This window comes from Plectrocnemia conspersa, unplaced genomic scaffold, assembly GCF_051122295.1.
Source record: "Plectrocnemia conspersa isolate PC_06_02 unplaced genomic scaffold, ASM5112229v1 ptg000002l, whole genome shotgun sequence".
In the NCBI taxonomy this organism is placed as follows: domain Eukaryota; kingdom Metazoa; phylum Arthropoda; class Insecta; order Trichoptera; family Polycentropodidae; genus Plectrocnemia; species Plectrocnemia conspersa.
Window position 1 is genome coordinate 13,818,972 of NW_028277166.1, and position 15,628 is coordinate 13,834,599.

The following is a 15,628-nucleotide window of genomic DNA, read 5'->3' on the forward strand; positions in this document are numbered from 1 at the left end:
ATGCATTATAACGGACAAATCTGTACCAAATGAGTAAGTCAATCAGACATAATTAATACCTAAAAATAAGTATTAAACACCAGACTGAAAGTCTGGGAATCGGTCTATATTAATAATTATAAATTATTAATTAATGCAATTAAAAATAATTATTTTTTGTGATAATGTGCTATAAGCTAGTTCTTTTAAAGTTGTATATATTATAGATGCTCGGAATTTAAAATTACTGATATTTTTAAGTATTCTAAAATATGTTTTATGATGTTTTTTTTAATATCAGGTAAGACTTTACTTATTTTATGGAATTAAGAACTGAAGTATCTATATTTTTGCAAGAAACTAAAAATGTGGAGAATTTAGGGTTTAAAGATAAAAAACAAAATCACAAAACGCACTCTTAATTGATGATCGTAAAATATTGCTTTTAAAGTTGTAAATATTATACAGGCTCAGAATTTAAATTACTGATTTTTTAAAATGTTCTATCATATGTTGAAGACGTTTTTATAACATAAGGTAAAACTTGACTTATTTTATGGAAATTGGAACTTGAGTATTTATATTTCTGTAAGAAACTAAAAATGTGTAGGGTATAAAGATAAAAAACAAAAAACGCACCCTTAATTCAGGGTCGTAAAATACTTTAAAATTTGAGTTATAATGTCTATTTTTTTGTATATATTTAAAAATAAAAATTGAAAGCCGAGAACTTAGCAATAAATCCAATATCATTAATCATAATCTACATAAATCTTTTTTTTACTGTGATGTACACTAAGTGTACATGTCATCTAATTATGTGCATATCTCTATAAATATGTCAAATAAAATGTATATAATTTATGGTTTTATTTATAATATTCATGTATAGTAAATTAGATAAGTATAATACATAACTAATTATATAATATATATAAATATTTTGTTAACAAAAACGCATAACATATCTTTTACTTCACACGGGAGTGTAAAGTAATGATACACGTGTTTTCAATTTTAATTTTTAATATTACTGTCGTAAATAATTTTATATGTTTATTATCAATACAGAATAATTACGATGTCAAATGCATTTACTTATTTACTGTTTCCACTTTTACTTAAAATTAATATTTCGCAATAATATTATTGTTTTCCCAGTTTTAAATAAGTAATTTTGAGGAATTTCTACATGTACACAGGAGTGTGCGGATTTTTAGCACCGTTACGAGAATGTTAATCGAAAATATAATAAATTGAGCAATATTAAGAAAAAACAGTTTTTTCATAGCTCTTACGAAATTATTTCAAAAAGATGAAAATTTTTAATCTATTTACAATCAGTAAATGTTTTATCACATTTATATATCTATACTATCTTAAAATATATTTAACCATATCAATAGTAATCAGTCGCGGGGAACAAATATCTACGGTATTTGATGTTTATTTAAAGATCAAAAATAAGAAAAAAATATCAATATTAAAATCGACTGCTTTGGAATTTTGATAAATATTAATATCGTGTTATTAAAAAATTAATCAGCTTGAACTTTAAAAATAAAAACCATATTCTTCATTTAATCATAAGTAAGATAGGTTTTATTACCTTTTATCAAATATATATCAGTTTTATGTAGTCATTCACCTTTTATATCAATCAAAAAGCAATTATGTTTGAAAACACATGTACTACATAAAGATACCTGGGATGTGTTTATTAAAACTGTTATTGTTTATTTGCGATTATTACTATCTATAATATTCAATGATATTTATAGCATTATGTGAATTACATAATTCTAATAAAATGGTAAACATCAAATTATGTAACCGTTTAAATACGATAGTGTCATATTTGTATGAAATGTCTGGCGATGATGTATGAATTAATGTCTATTATGAAGAAAAGTGCGTATGCGTTTTTTCTGAATTCATTATATATTGCATGTATAAGATAATTTAAGGAAATATATAAAGTTTGTTTTTAATAGATAAAGAAAGATGGATACATCTAGTTAATATGTTATTATACGTAAATTCAATATATTTTTTATTACTTTAAAATATTGAATTATTAAAAAAATATTGCTAGTAGGTACATCTAAAAATAAATAGTCTACCTATAATTTTAAAACGTTTATATTATATATACAAAATACGGATTTTAACATAGAGTTAAAAAAAATTGTTTATCAACGTAAACTAATCAACCCAAATCGATTTAAGCTTCTAAATTCAAAGAAAATAAAATTGAAAAAATGCGTATTATTTCATAATGAATGTCTTGAGAAGAAGAATGGCAATATTTTGTTTATAAACTATCCAAAAATAAATATTTTTTCTGCAAAACATTAGCAACGAGAGCCAAAAGTCACACGCGCGGAAGTCGTGTTAAAATTTTTATATATATATATTATGAATTTTAGGTTACTTCTTGCTCTGTTAGTATAATAGTATAGTAAGAATGTATTTTTGGCTATTGTATTTGCAACAGGATCATTATTCTCCTGTTATGACTTATATATTGTGTTGGCAGGAAAATTAAAGTCAACGCAGTCGTAATTCTTCCAATACACACATCATTCTGACATATATAACTAATTTGCACTATACTATAAATTATTTTAGCTAGTTAATTATCTTAGGTAGTGATTGTTTTAAGTGAAAATCAGTTACAAATTTTAAATAAATTATATCTCCATTGCATTACACAATCGTTCTCGTGTGGCCAATTGTGGAAAACCTCAATTAAAAAATATTGATTACTTGCACAAAAGAAAACGTGATATTGTCTGATCTGTTGTGACCGCAACCAACACTTGCGGGCTTCTTGAATTGATATCTTAAAATTGATACTGATGCTGTGTCTCAAACGACACTTACATGGTTTTAAAAGTAGCATTGATTACAATGTATATTTTTTGATTGTTCAAAATTTAATTTAAATTCTTAATTTTATTGTATGATTAGATCAAGTCAGATAAACATATTATACGTATGTTACTATTTATACTAAGAGCTTTTGCCTTTTAAAAAGAATACATACACATTAGGGTACCTTAATATTTTGGTATTTTTATTAACGTATTTTATAAGAAAAAACATGAATACATCGAGTAAAACTGTATTATTTTTAAAGTCTTAGATACCATAGAAAAAATGGTGATTGTGCAGCAAAAAAAGACACAAAAGACCTCAGCGGACCATCCCGAATAGTCATCGAATTTTAGATTATTCGAATTATTCGTGTGATGAACATTCGAATAATTTATCGAACATTCGTAAAATTTGTCTCTCAATATACCTAAGTGACTAGTACCGCTCTAAAATTCATGGTTCTTTATGTCTTTATTTTGTTTCGAAATGCGAGACAAGACGCTTCTTCTTGACAAAAAAATATTTTACGCCTTAGAAAAACATTTGTGAATAAAATGTTTATCGGCGGTGTATACTATGACTTAAATACGCAGAATTTATTTTGTTGAACGGAACAAAAGCATTGAAAGGCGCACCCTTTATTAACGCATATTTGGTGAAGTGCGTATTACGTTTTTGTATTTGTTGTTTCAAGACGCAACGAATTTATTCAGTCGATTTAATAATTCGATCGCGGTTAATTTACAATATTTCTAGTAATTTCATTTCTATGCAAATCCTCACAAAAAACGTCGATACAGATTCAATCTTAATATACTATTAAATTTGTGTCATTCATTATTAGCTTTTGTACAAAAAAATTGATAAAATTATGTTTTTAAAATGTTCCATACATTTTGGTAAATAAACTCAATCGCCACTGATCTTAATTTTGGTTATTTGAAAAAGCTGAAATGACGTCTTTGATCAAAACGTATGTAAAATAATAAATTATACGTTTTCCTTTTGACGTCCTCACTGATAAGTAATTCGCACAGTATTTTATAAAATTCAATAAGTTTAACGATTATGCAATTAATTAATGATTAGTTAAAATAATTATTGTTTAATTTAATAATATTTTACTGGGAATTAATCGATTTATATATTTCGTTAAGGTAAATTGTACTATTTAACTAAATAAATTATTATCAGCTTTCCGGCGTCTATTTTGGCTATAAAGTCACACCCCTTCGGCCTCAAAACTCGAAAAAATACTGTCTATATTTAGCCGATGACAGGATGCAAAAACATCTATGAAATTGCGGTACAAATTTGAGCTTACGTGGTTTTTAATAGAAGGGATTAAAATAATAAAAGACAGTCTAATAATCCATAGCCTTCACTATGAATACCTTTCATTCCAGAATATTAGAAGCACCCCCAGGTCGTTTTACGCTCTATATTTCACACAGTTGCCTAGAAACATTTTTCGTCGTATATTTTGTAACCTTGACGACGAGAATATAAGTTTATTATACTCTCATCAAAAAGCGTCACTATTTCCCATATCAAAACAGCACAGATTTTGTGTTTCATTTCATGGTGCTAGACGTATTTGACAAGTATACGACTGCATATACACCCTTTCTCAGGCTAAGGCTATAAGGGTTGCCCACATTTATTTATTAATTAAATGTTTCACAAATTCTCGCTGATATTTGTGGTATCACTAGATCAAACTAAATGATTGCATTTATTTTAACCAAGGATTGCAAATATATTTTAAATGATTTCAAGAAGTAATGCGTTGTTTTTCATGCTACATATAATTAGGGCTTCCGTCCCGGGTAGAACCGAAACCGGGTACCCAGGCACCCGCACGTTTTTAAAATAACCGAATACACTGTTATTTTTAATTTTATTTTAATTTAAATATAATATTTTATTATTTTAATTTCAATATAATATTTTATTTCTGCTTATGAAATATATATTTCGCGAAATTTTCAAGTTGCAAAATTTTTCGGTTATTTTTCTCCAAACCCATTTAGAAATTAAGTGAGAGTAATTAGTGAGAGCGGTGCAAAAAAGGGGCAAAAAATGCCAATTTAACGATTCCGAAAGTATTTATTTTCAATTTTTGCCCCCCTCCCCTCTCCTGAAATGATGTTCCTGTGTGTTTACGTGAATATTTCGATTAAATAAAATATTACTAATTACACACTTATTCTAATTCTCTATTTAAACATTTTTTTAAAAGTAAATAATATTTGATCAAAATACGAAAATCAAATATTTTATTTTATAATTTAAATTATAACTCTGTGTCAGTATTATAATAGTGGACAAAAAATACCCGGAAGCGAACCGGATACCCGGTTATTTAAAGTAAAAATATCTTAGAACCGCAGAAAAATAATTACAAATATTTTTAAAATATATAATACATTAAACATATTCATGTCAGATTTATGTAATAAATGGCATGGATTGTTTGATGTTACAATGAAAAATTCTCTATGACGTAATTATTACAATAAATACGTATGCACTATGCACAGCGACCTCATGGCCGTGGGGCAAAGACCTGGCCAATGCCATATTCTAAATTTGACCCATTTTCAGCGATTCTCTGCTGTAGTATGCGTTTCAGTCACGTATGCAATCTTCAGCGAGGTTTCAGAATCATCGATTTTCAACATTACTAAAATGGTATCTTGAAGCAATAAATATAATTAAAAATATTACTGGTTTATTTGTGGATCATTCCAGAAAAAAAAACACATTAAATATGTTCTGACCCCAAGATATACGGTGGTATTGTTTGTCTATCGTTTGTATTAGTAATAAATTATGAACGATAAGATGTTTTTTTATTTAATAATGTGAGTTACGAGAATTAATAGGCTTTAAAAATAAAGACGAGCGTTCAGTGTGATAAAATAATTTGAATTGTGAGTATAATTAAAAAGGGTTGTCATTTTTATTCAAAGTTCAAGATATTTTTAGATAGTATTGTATTGATATGGGTTAATAAATTATATATTTATTACTGTAAAGTGTGATTTTTTGGCAATGCATGCATTACCTAGGCAACGTATGCATTCACTAGAAGATTTAGTCAAACCTTATCAATTGTATAATTAAACTGTAGCACATATAGTAATATATATTTTTAGTACTATTTTTCAAAGCAAAACAAATATATTGTTAAAAATGTATAAAATTAAAATAAGCAGATCTTTTAGTAAAAAAATATGATTGAACATGGCTTTAAATTTAAATTATATATAAGAAAATAACGTAATTTCAGCAAAAATTGCACATATAAATTGTGTTATAACCATACAATAATAAACCAAAAATAATAATATACACAAACACATTGATAAAAAAAGTAAATATAATAATAGATTTTTCTGTATTAATATGATAAAAAATAAATTTATTTTTGTCGAAGGAAAACTGTTTTTCAACATTTTACTTTGTAGTCACAAAAATATCTTAGTATTCAGAAATTACTAATAAACATTTTTTTTAAATGCCAGATCAATTAGTAGAGGTCAAGTTAAGTAACAAATAAAAAGATGTTCATTATAATTTTATGCATAATCAAATGAAATACCTTTATTTATTATTTTCGAAACCCTTAGCTCAAACGTCACATTGGCGCACGTGTGTTCAAATTCAGAGAGAGGTCATTAAGGTCAACGCATAAACGAAGGGATAAAATTAGTTCAACCCTGACCTTTATATCACAAAACCATTATCGATTTGAAATTAAAAATAAAATAAATTCACTTGTTGTTAAACAAACATTGTAAACTTATTTTTTATAAATAATAAATAAGTGACATCTATGCGCGTGTTTATAAATTAAATTAATATAAATAATATTTATATGTGTTATTCATCCATAAATAAAATTCATTGTTCATCTCCCTTAATATAAATTAATTTGTTTTTAGTTATAATGTGATTCTAAACTCAGCTAAATTTAAATTGTATGCACTTTAATTTTTAACTCTAAATACACGTTTTTAGTTTTTTGTGTATGTTAGACCTTGATCATGATTTCCTTACACTGCGGAATGGAAGTCGATATATAATGACTGAGACATATTTTGGCCTGTCAGTAGAACTTGATTGACATCAATGTCCCGACAATGCGTTATGTTCATTCATATAATACCGAGTGTAATTAAGCCAATATAAGCATACCAACTGATGAGTTTGTTTATAAACACTGCCAAGAGTTAGTCTTAGTATAAAAAAAATGTTCTGACATACTTGATTTTCGTTTCATTTGGATAGTGTCCATGTCGCGCCAAACGTACAGCCCTTGCCGAGTGAATCCGAAACACTGAATTTTTCACCGAATAGAGGGTATTTCTTGTGCGCTTGCGTGGAAAAGTGCGTAGGCCCTTAAGGTCGGCGAAATGCTCCGGAAAAGCACGACTTTCCCCGAAGCTCTACGTGACCAGAAAATATCGAGAATGTTCGATGGGATTTTATATCTTCAGAAACATCAGATATAAACAAAATAATTAGCAGCTATTTTTCCGCGTTTTTATTGAGCATCAAAAAAAGTGTTGTGCATGCGTCACGCGTGTATCGTTTTTTTTAAAACACGTGTAGCGCATGACTACGTGCGATCCTCAAGGTCACGGTCATGAAATTCGGAATCCCGCTATAAGGTATGCCCTTAATACGTCCTAAGGGATGATATGGTTTTATATACATTTTATATCAAAAACTCTGAATTTATAAATTGTACACAAAAGTAGGGCATTAACGTGTTTCATAATTTGAGTAACTATTAGATATATTAGTTTTTAAACTTTTTTTTCCATCTCTATACTATATACAGTAGCGGTCAATGAAAGGTGTACACCTTGAAAAATCCACATTTTATTTTTGTGATATTTTTAAGTAATTAAACTCGCAAGAGTTTCATCACATTTTGAAATATAAGTTTTTAAAAATCAGTGATATTTGAGAAAATTTAGTATTGCAATGATTTTTTTAAATTAAACTAGTTTGTGAATACAAATCCTGAAAAAATTATACAAGCTACAAATAAAGCTAATTTAATATTTATTTGGTCCTCTTCGTAATACTGCATCAATTCTTGGAGGCAAGGATTCGACCAATGTTTTTAAGTATTGTTCTGAAATTTCTTTGTACTATGCTTTTTCTGAAGTTTTATCAATTCCCATTTCGACGAAGGTTTTTTATTTTCGATTCTTGCTCCCATTATAGCCCACAGGCTCTCGATAGGGCTTAAGTCAAATTCCATTTTGTGCGATAAATTCCTTCACCTGAATTTATGGGGCATTTTTATTTTCTTTTTCATGGTAACTGTGATGCATGCTTATATGAAAAAAGAACATTTACAATTTTAGCACAGTGACACGGTGCAGAATGGTTTTAAAATATTCACACCTATAAATAAATTTTGGAAATAAACTTTGCAATAATTCAATTATAATTTTAAGCATTCACTATCCCATCAATAAATACTAGTTGTCCAACCCCATGGTATTAAAACCATTCGTAGATCATCTGACCTCCAAGATAACTGTAGGCTAAATACACTTGTCACTCAAACATTCATCTGACCTTCGCCAAACGTAATGGATCCCATCTGACCCAAAGATTTGCTGAGAAAATTATACTCTTCCAGTCCGATTAAGTCCACTTTTTAATTTATTTGCTCCCAATTTAATAGTTTCAAACGCATATACTTCGATAAAAACAGTTTTTTCACCAGCATCCTTACGTATAAACAAGATTCTCAAAGTCTACGACGTACAGTTTCTACGCTTATTTCATTTTCACTAGCTTCAATGAATTCTGTTCTTACATCCACTGCACATTTAAAACGGTTTTATAAACCGATCTTCTAATAAATTAATCATTCTTTGTTTTCCTGAACCTTTCTTCTTTTGTGAGGATGTGGAATCCTCATATTTTTAGCACAGTTGTTTAACTGCACCCTGCTTTGCTTTCAATATAACGAGAACTGAATTTTTCTTTAGCCACAATCAAAATTTCCAATTTCTTCGATGTTGTCAATTGTGTTACTTTTGGCATGTTGAACAAAAAATCACGTAAAACGACGTAAACACTTCAAAATACGGTCGTAAACTCTTGGAATAATGAAAGAATGGAATCCTGCTCATGGAAAAAAATCATTTCAAGAAACATTAGCCGTTAGGAATAAACTTTTGTTCCTTTTCAGGGGGTGGATACCTTTCATTGACCGCTACTGTATAAGTCGTTCAAATTCCAAAGTGTACATCTACCATTTTTGAATGAAATTAAAGTTATGTATATAAAAAGCATATCTATTAACATATATATTTGTTTCTGATAAAAATTGGTACAATAAAGTAGTGCTGACAAGCAAAACAAAATTATTTTTGGCCTTGCTTGAGGTGCAAAACTGGTTTTGCATTACAAGCCAGTTTAATTAATTTATTATCTAGGATTTTGATATCAAAAATAGAATGGCTTCTAAACCCCTAACTTACATATATTAATAGGGTCATATTATAATTTTCAATTCTTGGTTACAGTTATGACCCAAATTTACGAGCACTATAGATCAGTTTGGACCTAAAAAATCTATATACGTTCGAATCCCATATGAACTTGTGGTGAACGGACTATTGCTCACATGGCATCTGGTCACAAGAAGATTGCTCTCACACGAACATCGGTCAAAAGGTAATTTCTCACACGAAAATTGGTCCCAAATCGATTGCTCACCAGTAGGGAATCCAATCACGGGGCCGAATTTTATGATTACAAGTTTACGATTCCAGATCTGTTTTTTTTTAATTCAAATCAAATATGTAAATAAAATTACTAAAATTGATAAAAAATTACTAATACAATTTATATATCTATTATTTACTATATTAAATTTATCTCTATGATTCATAAAGATAAATTAAATACAGTAAACAATATGACATTACAAATGTACTTTAAAAAATAAAGTATTTTTAAAATAAAACACTGAACAAATAAAGGTATTATTAACCATTTCAATGCCGCGCGAAACTTTTGTCGCTCGATGCAGACACGATGCTAGTGTCGCGCGAGACTTTTTTCTCTCACAAGAAACTATTATTTACGCTAAGAAAAAATATTACAAGCAATGTTGGGCTTATAGAGTCATCTATGAAGAAGCATTAAAAAATATATTAATTTGAATAGCGAGCTTTAGAACAACGAAAACATTTTTTGACGCAAACGGCTTGTGAGAGATCGATTTGTAACCAATTTTCGTGTAAGTTCCTTTGTGACCAATGTTCGTGTGAGCAATAGTCCACGTGAACAATCTTCATATGACCAGTTGCTATGTGAGCAATGATCACTGAACCGAACTCGTTTATCAATTGAGTTTACAATTGGAATGATTAACTTGTGCTATTGAATCATAAAAAACTAATTCAATTTAAACCGTTTAAACCGTCTAAGAAAAAAAAGTTTCCTCGTTAAAATGGTATACCAACGTGAAAAATATTTTATCAGCCTAAGTCACGAGGTACATGTTATACATCAAAAGGATTAAAATCTTACATTGAGAAAAGATAACGCATGCATAACGCATTCGGGTATACCCTCAAAACAGTCGTTTTTAATCTGTTAATCGGGGAAGGGAAATATGTTTCAAAAAATCTCTCCACCCTTCTGTTATTGCTCACACCGAAAAAAATCTCACATGAAATATGCTATACTAGACAGCACTTTTCAGGTGGGGACAAAAGTTATCCAGTCAGTGATCGTTTTTTTATTATTTCATTCATTTTTATGGATAAATTCAACGCGGACCCTAGGGCTTAGAATCCACCTCAAATGCAATAAAATCAGCAGTGAAATATTACGACTTATAATAAGTAAGAATCAAATGAATTATATCTAAACCGAATTTCGACCAATAGGAGAGGGCAAAAAACAATTATCCCTTCTCAGAAGTCAAAAATTCACATCAAAAGCAATAAAATCTAGAATTTATCCTGGGAAAAGCCGGATAATAAAGCTACTATAAAAAGTAAAATTATCAATATTGTAACTTTAACGTTAAAACATTACAAGCGCCAACCCAATATAATGGCATTGGTAAACTTAATCTGGGAATCGGTGACATTTATTTTACTAATTGTGAACTGAAAGCTTCCAATTAATGGATGTGACCATGCAGCTGGGGTCCATTTTTATTAATAGCGTATTTTATAAATTACAATTTTAATCATCTGCAGGAATAGAACACATCAACAGATACAAACATATTGTTATCTTATCTTAGTGTTATTGTTGTAAAAAATCTTAACCTACCCAGAATATGTAAACACTGCTTTAACCTTAAAATAAAATATTTATTTGCTTCTTCCTCTCATTACCGCAGTTGTTGTTTAATGATAATATTACTAAATTATATCATAGCTAGATTAATGACTCAGGTTGTTAGAAAAGTATTTGATAAACATTATTTCACTACGCGTTGGTTCATGACCTTGTTTTTTGGACTGCGATTCAAAAGCAAAAGTGAAACAACCACTAGAATGTAGACGATCGATAATCTCAAGATCACAATATAGGACAAATTAAAGTGATATATGAAGACATTATTATATAAAACTTTATACGAAATAATATGCATGTTTTTTTATAGTACTGTTACATAAAATTAACTTACAAGTATTTTGTATTCAAAGAAACTCGGCAGATAATTTATGTGTATGATCTTTTTGCTTTTGTTGTTTCCGTGTCAAAAGCATTTCTCCAAATATAAATAGAAATCGCAATGAAGAATGACTAATCACCAAAGCACCCATAAATTAAACTAAGAGAGCTCAAACAAAATAGAGTAATTTTATATGGCTGAACTAAATAGGGGAATTTCAGCGTCATTTGTGATGTAAAAAACGTAGTTTGAATGACGGCCTACGTGCAAGAAGTCTATGCGCCCATTTCTGACGTGGGCGCGAAACTCGAAGATCGCTTTTGTCAATTAATGGATGTTGCACTGGACTAACACACCATACATAGTTCAAATGTCAACAACCGTTTAGGTACATCCGATCGAATTAAGCCATATCAATCTGCAAATTGCTTACATCTCAATCAAAAAAGACGTGGAATTATTAATACGGTAACAAAATTGAGTCATCCAGGTACTCTCGATAGTCGAGGTGTAAAAATGTAAACAGTAATTGAAATATATAAACAAAGTCACAAAAAACTTATATTACAGAGTTGTTTCATTTAGAATCTTACCTTCAAATAGTTACTGCAAAAAATCTTTCGTAATTGCCGAGAACCATCTTCTAAATAATCACATTATAAAGAAGCTATGTGGTATGATCTGAAATAAAAAATGAGAAATATTATTACTTTTAATATTATATTTTAGTAATCTAATCAATATGTAACTGTAAATATTGTGAAGTAAAACTGTTTTTCTGGAAGGTAAACTAAGTAATGCGAGACGTGAATTTTAGTATTTTTTTATGTCTTATTAATTTTCAATTACACATATTTTCAAAAGCCAAGAACATTTTGGAATACTTGAAATATAAAATAATTTTTTCGTAAAGTAAAACTAAATAGAACAATCTAGACGTATGTATGTAGTATGTACATATGTACAGAATTTTTCTAAAATGACCATCTATTATGTTATATTGTATATACTTAAAAATATGCTATTTAGGTATGTTATTATTGTTACATAATTGCCATTATTATACAATTTCACATACGTATTTGTAAATATCATTTTACAAAATAAAATAAAATTTCAACTTAAAAAAACTTGTTTCTTCTTCTTTTTCATAACACTACTTTTTTTAAACAATGAATAAATTTGTCAAGATTTGATCAAATTGTTTCAAAGACTTTTAAAATAGGTTACAATAAGCATATACATATTTAGTTTTATTAAGTAATTAGTAATTATATTGAGATATTTTATGTAACTATTAAGATTAATTATATTATAAAATTTAATATATTTAAATTAACTATAAAATAAATATGAGCGAAAATGTAATACTATTGAATAATAAAGCAAAATAATATTTTTTTGATTAAAAAATATTTAAAACCCAAGATATAAATGTAGTTTAATTTTAATTCCTTAGTGTAGTAATTTAGCCTTCACATATACACAAATTATGTATGTTTGACCTAATTATTTTTTTAGGTGACATCTCTAAATCTACAGATCTCATGACAATAACTATAATTTTAAATGTATAAATATACAATATAAGTATGCTTAATTATTTATTTTAACTATAAATATATATAGAATTAATAATCAATTGATAATGAATTTCCTCAGAATACCACCAAACTGTCACGATAAGTTTTTCGTGTTTTTGGAGCGTGTTTTAGGGTTTATTTTATATCTATAACCATTAAGCTGATCTCTTCAAGTTATCGTATGCAATCCATTTCTCATCACAGGAAAAGATTATCTTCAATAATGTTTCCTTATTGTTTCTGAGAACTACCAAAAAATAGACTTATGAAAAATAGATTTCGTAACGTTGCAGATTAGATCAGTTAGTTCGTGCGGTACCCGTTTTTATATTTTATGAATATTTTTATGGCGTTCAGATGCCGTGAAACGGTTTTAACAATGTTTCTTATTTTTTATTCGTGTCAACTGAGGGCTAATTTTAAAAGTTAATGTCGCTACTAAGAAATTGATCGAACCAACGCCTTACAGCTCTCTGACAAATCCTAATCTGATGTTTCTTGTAGCCTGCACCGCATGATACGTACATATTTTATGATATAAAAAAGTATAAATATATCTTGTGTTATTATATAGCATATGAGCCCAAAAAAGTAATAACAATAGTTTGATTACAAATGAAAAAAATTAAGAACATAACACCCCACATGAAATAAATAAAAAATATGGATATTTACTACGGTTCGTTTTACAATCAACCATTTAATATGGAACAACCTAATACATCCACCAAGTGTTTATGGTTATATAGTAACATAAAACGCAACGCAGGTTTGACACAGGTAATCATTGACGTACAGAAGTTATTAATTATTTAAAAATAATAATTATCATTTTTATGATTTTTTATTACCTGAGATCCTAGATTTCCCTTTTTAAAATCATGTCGCATTCAGTAAACATAACACTATTTTTAAGCGAATGAAACATCTAAGTAGTCTTTTTTCTACGTCACAAGTCTTAAGACCATTATAATTAGATTCTTGGCAATGAATCTCAACTCTGGTCTTGGCACTAGAGTTGAGCGAATAGATCTTCAGGAGAATAAAAGAGCAATAATCTCCATTTTGTGATCCTAGCAATTGGATAGGCCACCATTTTTGAAGTTTGTAAACAATTAAGTGAAAGTCTAAATCATTCTGACATATCCTATAAATAATATAATATTAAATATAAATAATTGTTTGAGACTATTCTAGAGCACATTAGATTTATCTCAGCAACGACTCGTGATGCACAAAAACACGTGATATAATTATTCTCCCACTATCGTCAGTGAACAGATTTACTCATGCATATTCATCAATATGATTTTAATAGGAATCGTAGATGTAACAGAGATGCATATAAGAATCGGTGAGTATAGTAAAGTTGCCCTGGTTTATCGAGAGGAATGACCGACCTCGACACTAGTATATCCTAGTTTTAACTGGAACACACAGTATCCCTAGTTTTCTTTTATAAAATAATACATTTATTATATTAAATTTGTCTCTTTTTCTTAATGTTTGGATGATGCTCAAATTTGATCGAAGATCAACGCACTCTACGCAAATCGTCGCAGTGCTAAGTAGAATTTATGGATGTTCATGAACTTGAGAGAGTTTTATGATCGTTAAATATTCACGATCAATTTGCAAGAATAGCTAGCTCCTGGTTGGTTAGAGGTCGTTCGGGTGATGCACTATTTTAACGCAAGTGTTGTGTTTCATAGAAACAAACTGTTATGTTTTTGACATTCAATGACAAGAAGGTAAAAAAGATACGCAAAAAGAATTCTTAATATGCGATCATATAGTTGGCAATGTTGCGGTGGCGGTACATATTGCTGCAATAAATTGCAGTAGAGTTATTGGTGTATATAGCGTGCATTATTGAAAGATTGTGGCTTGAGATCAATTGAGAGATTTGAGTTAAATTGACCCCACTTGTATTTTTGTAAATATTGTTAATAATCGCAAATTGTCGATTTGTTATTCTATTAAAAATGACACATAATTGTATAGAATGTAAAATGAAATTTTAATTCCGTTCCGATAAAATTCATAAAATTTACGTCAATATTGATTCAGATGATGTTTTCGCATTATCGCTGCGATGTGTATCAATTTATAAATTATTTAAGAATTGAAGTATTCCTTGTAAGTGTGAATAATGCATTACGAAATAAATCAAATAGTAAATACAACATATATGACAATACATAATGCGTTGTAATAACATACATTCGTTATGGTGTATTGTTATACACTTGTTATGCTATTATGATACGCATAAAAATATTATATCTATTTCAGTAATTAAGCTTTATGTAATTTATTCAAATTATTTATGAAGACATATTTCTTAACTATTATACAAAAAAACCCCTAAAAGATAAGATAGTTACAAAGTCGAATTTTATTATTATCGAGGGAAAATCGTTGGTTTTGAGAAACTATTATTTAATAATTTGTAATAATTGATAAAGAGTGTGGGGGATCTTATTCTTGAAATTCATGTTATTAA

General features: G+C 28.5%; 1 protein-coding gene across 1 annotated transcript in view; it reads right to left on the reverse strand.

The window, feature by feature from the left end:
* The window catches only part of Gbs-76A (Glycogen binding subunit 76A), a 45,483-nt gene that overhangs the window by 20,089 nt on the left and 9,766 nt on the right, over positions 1-15,628 (reverse strand). The window contains exon 2 of the mRNA XM_088181585.1: positions 12,133-12,220. The gene's annotated coding sequence lies outside the window, so the exon portion shown is untranslated. The remainder of the gene's footprint in view (positions 1-12,132; positions 12,221-15,628) is intronic.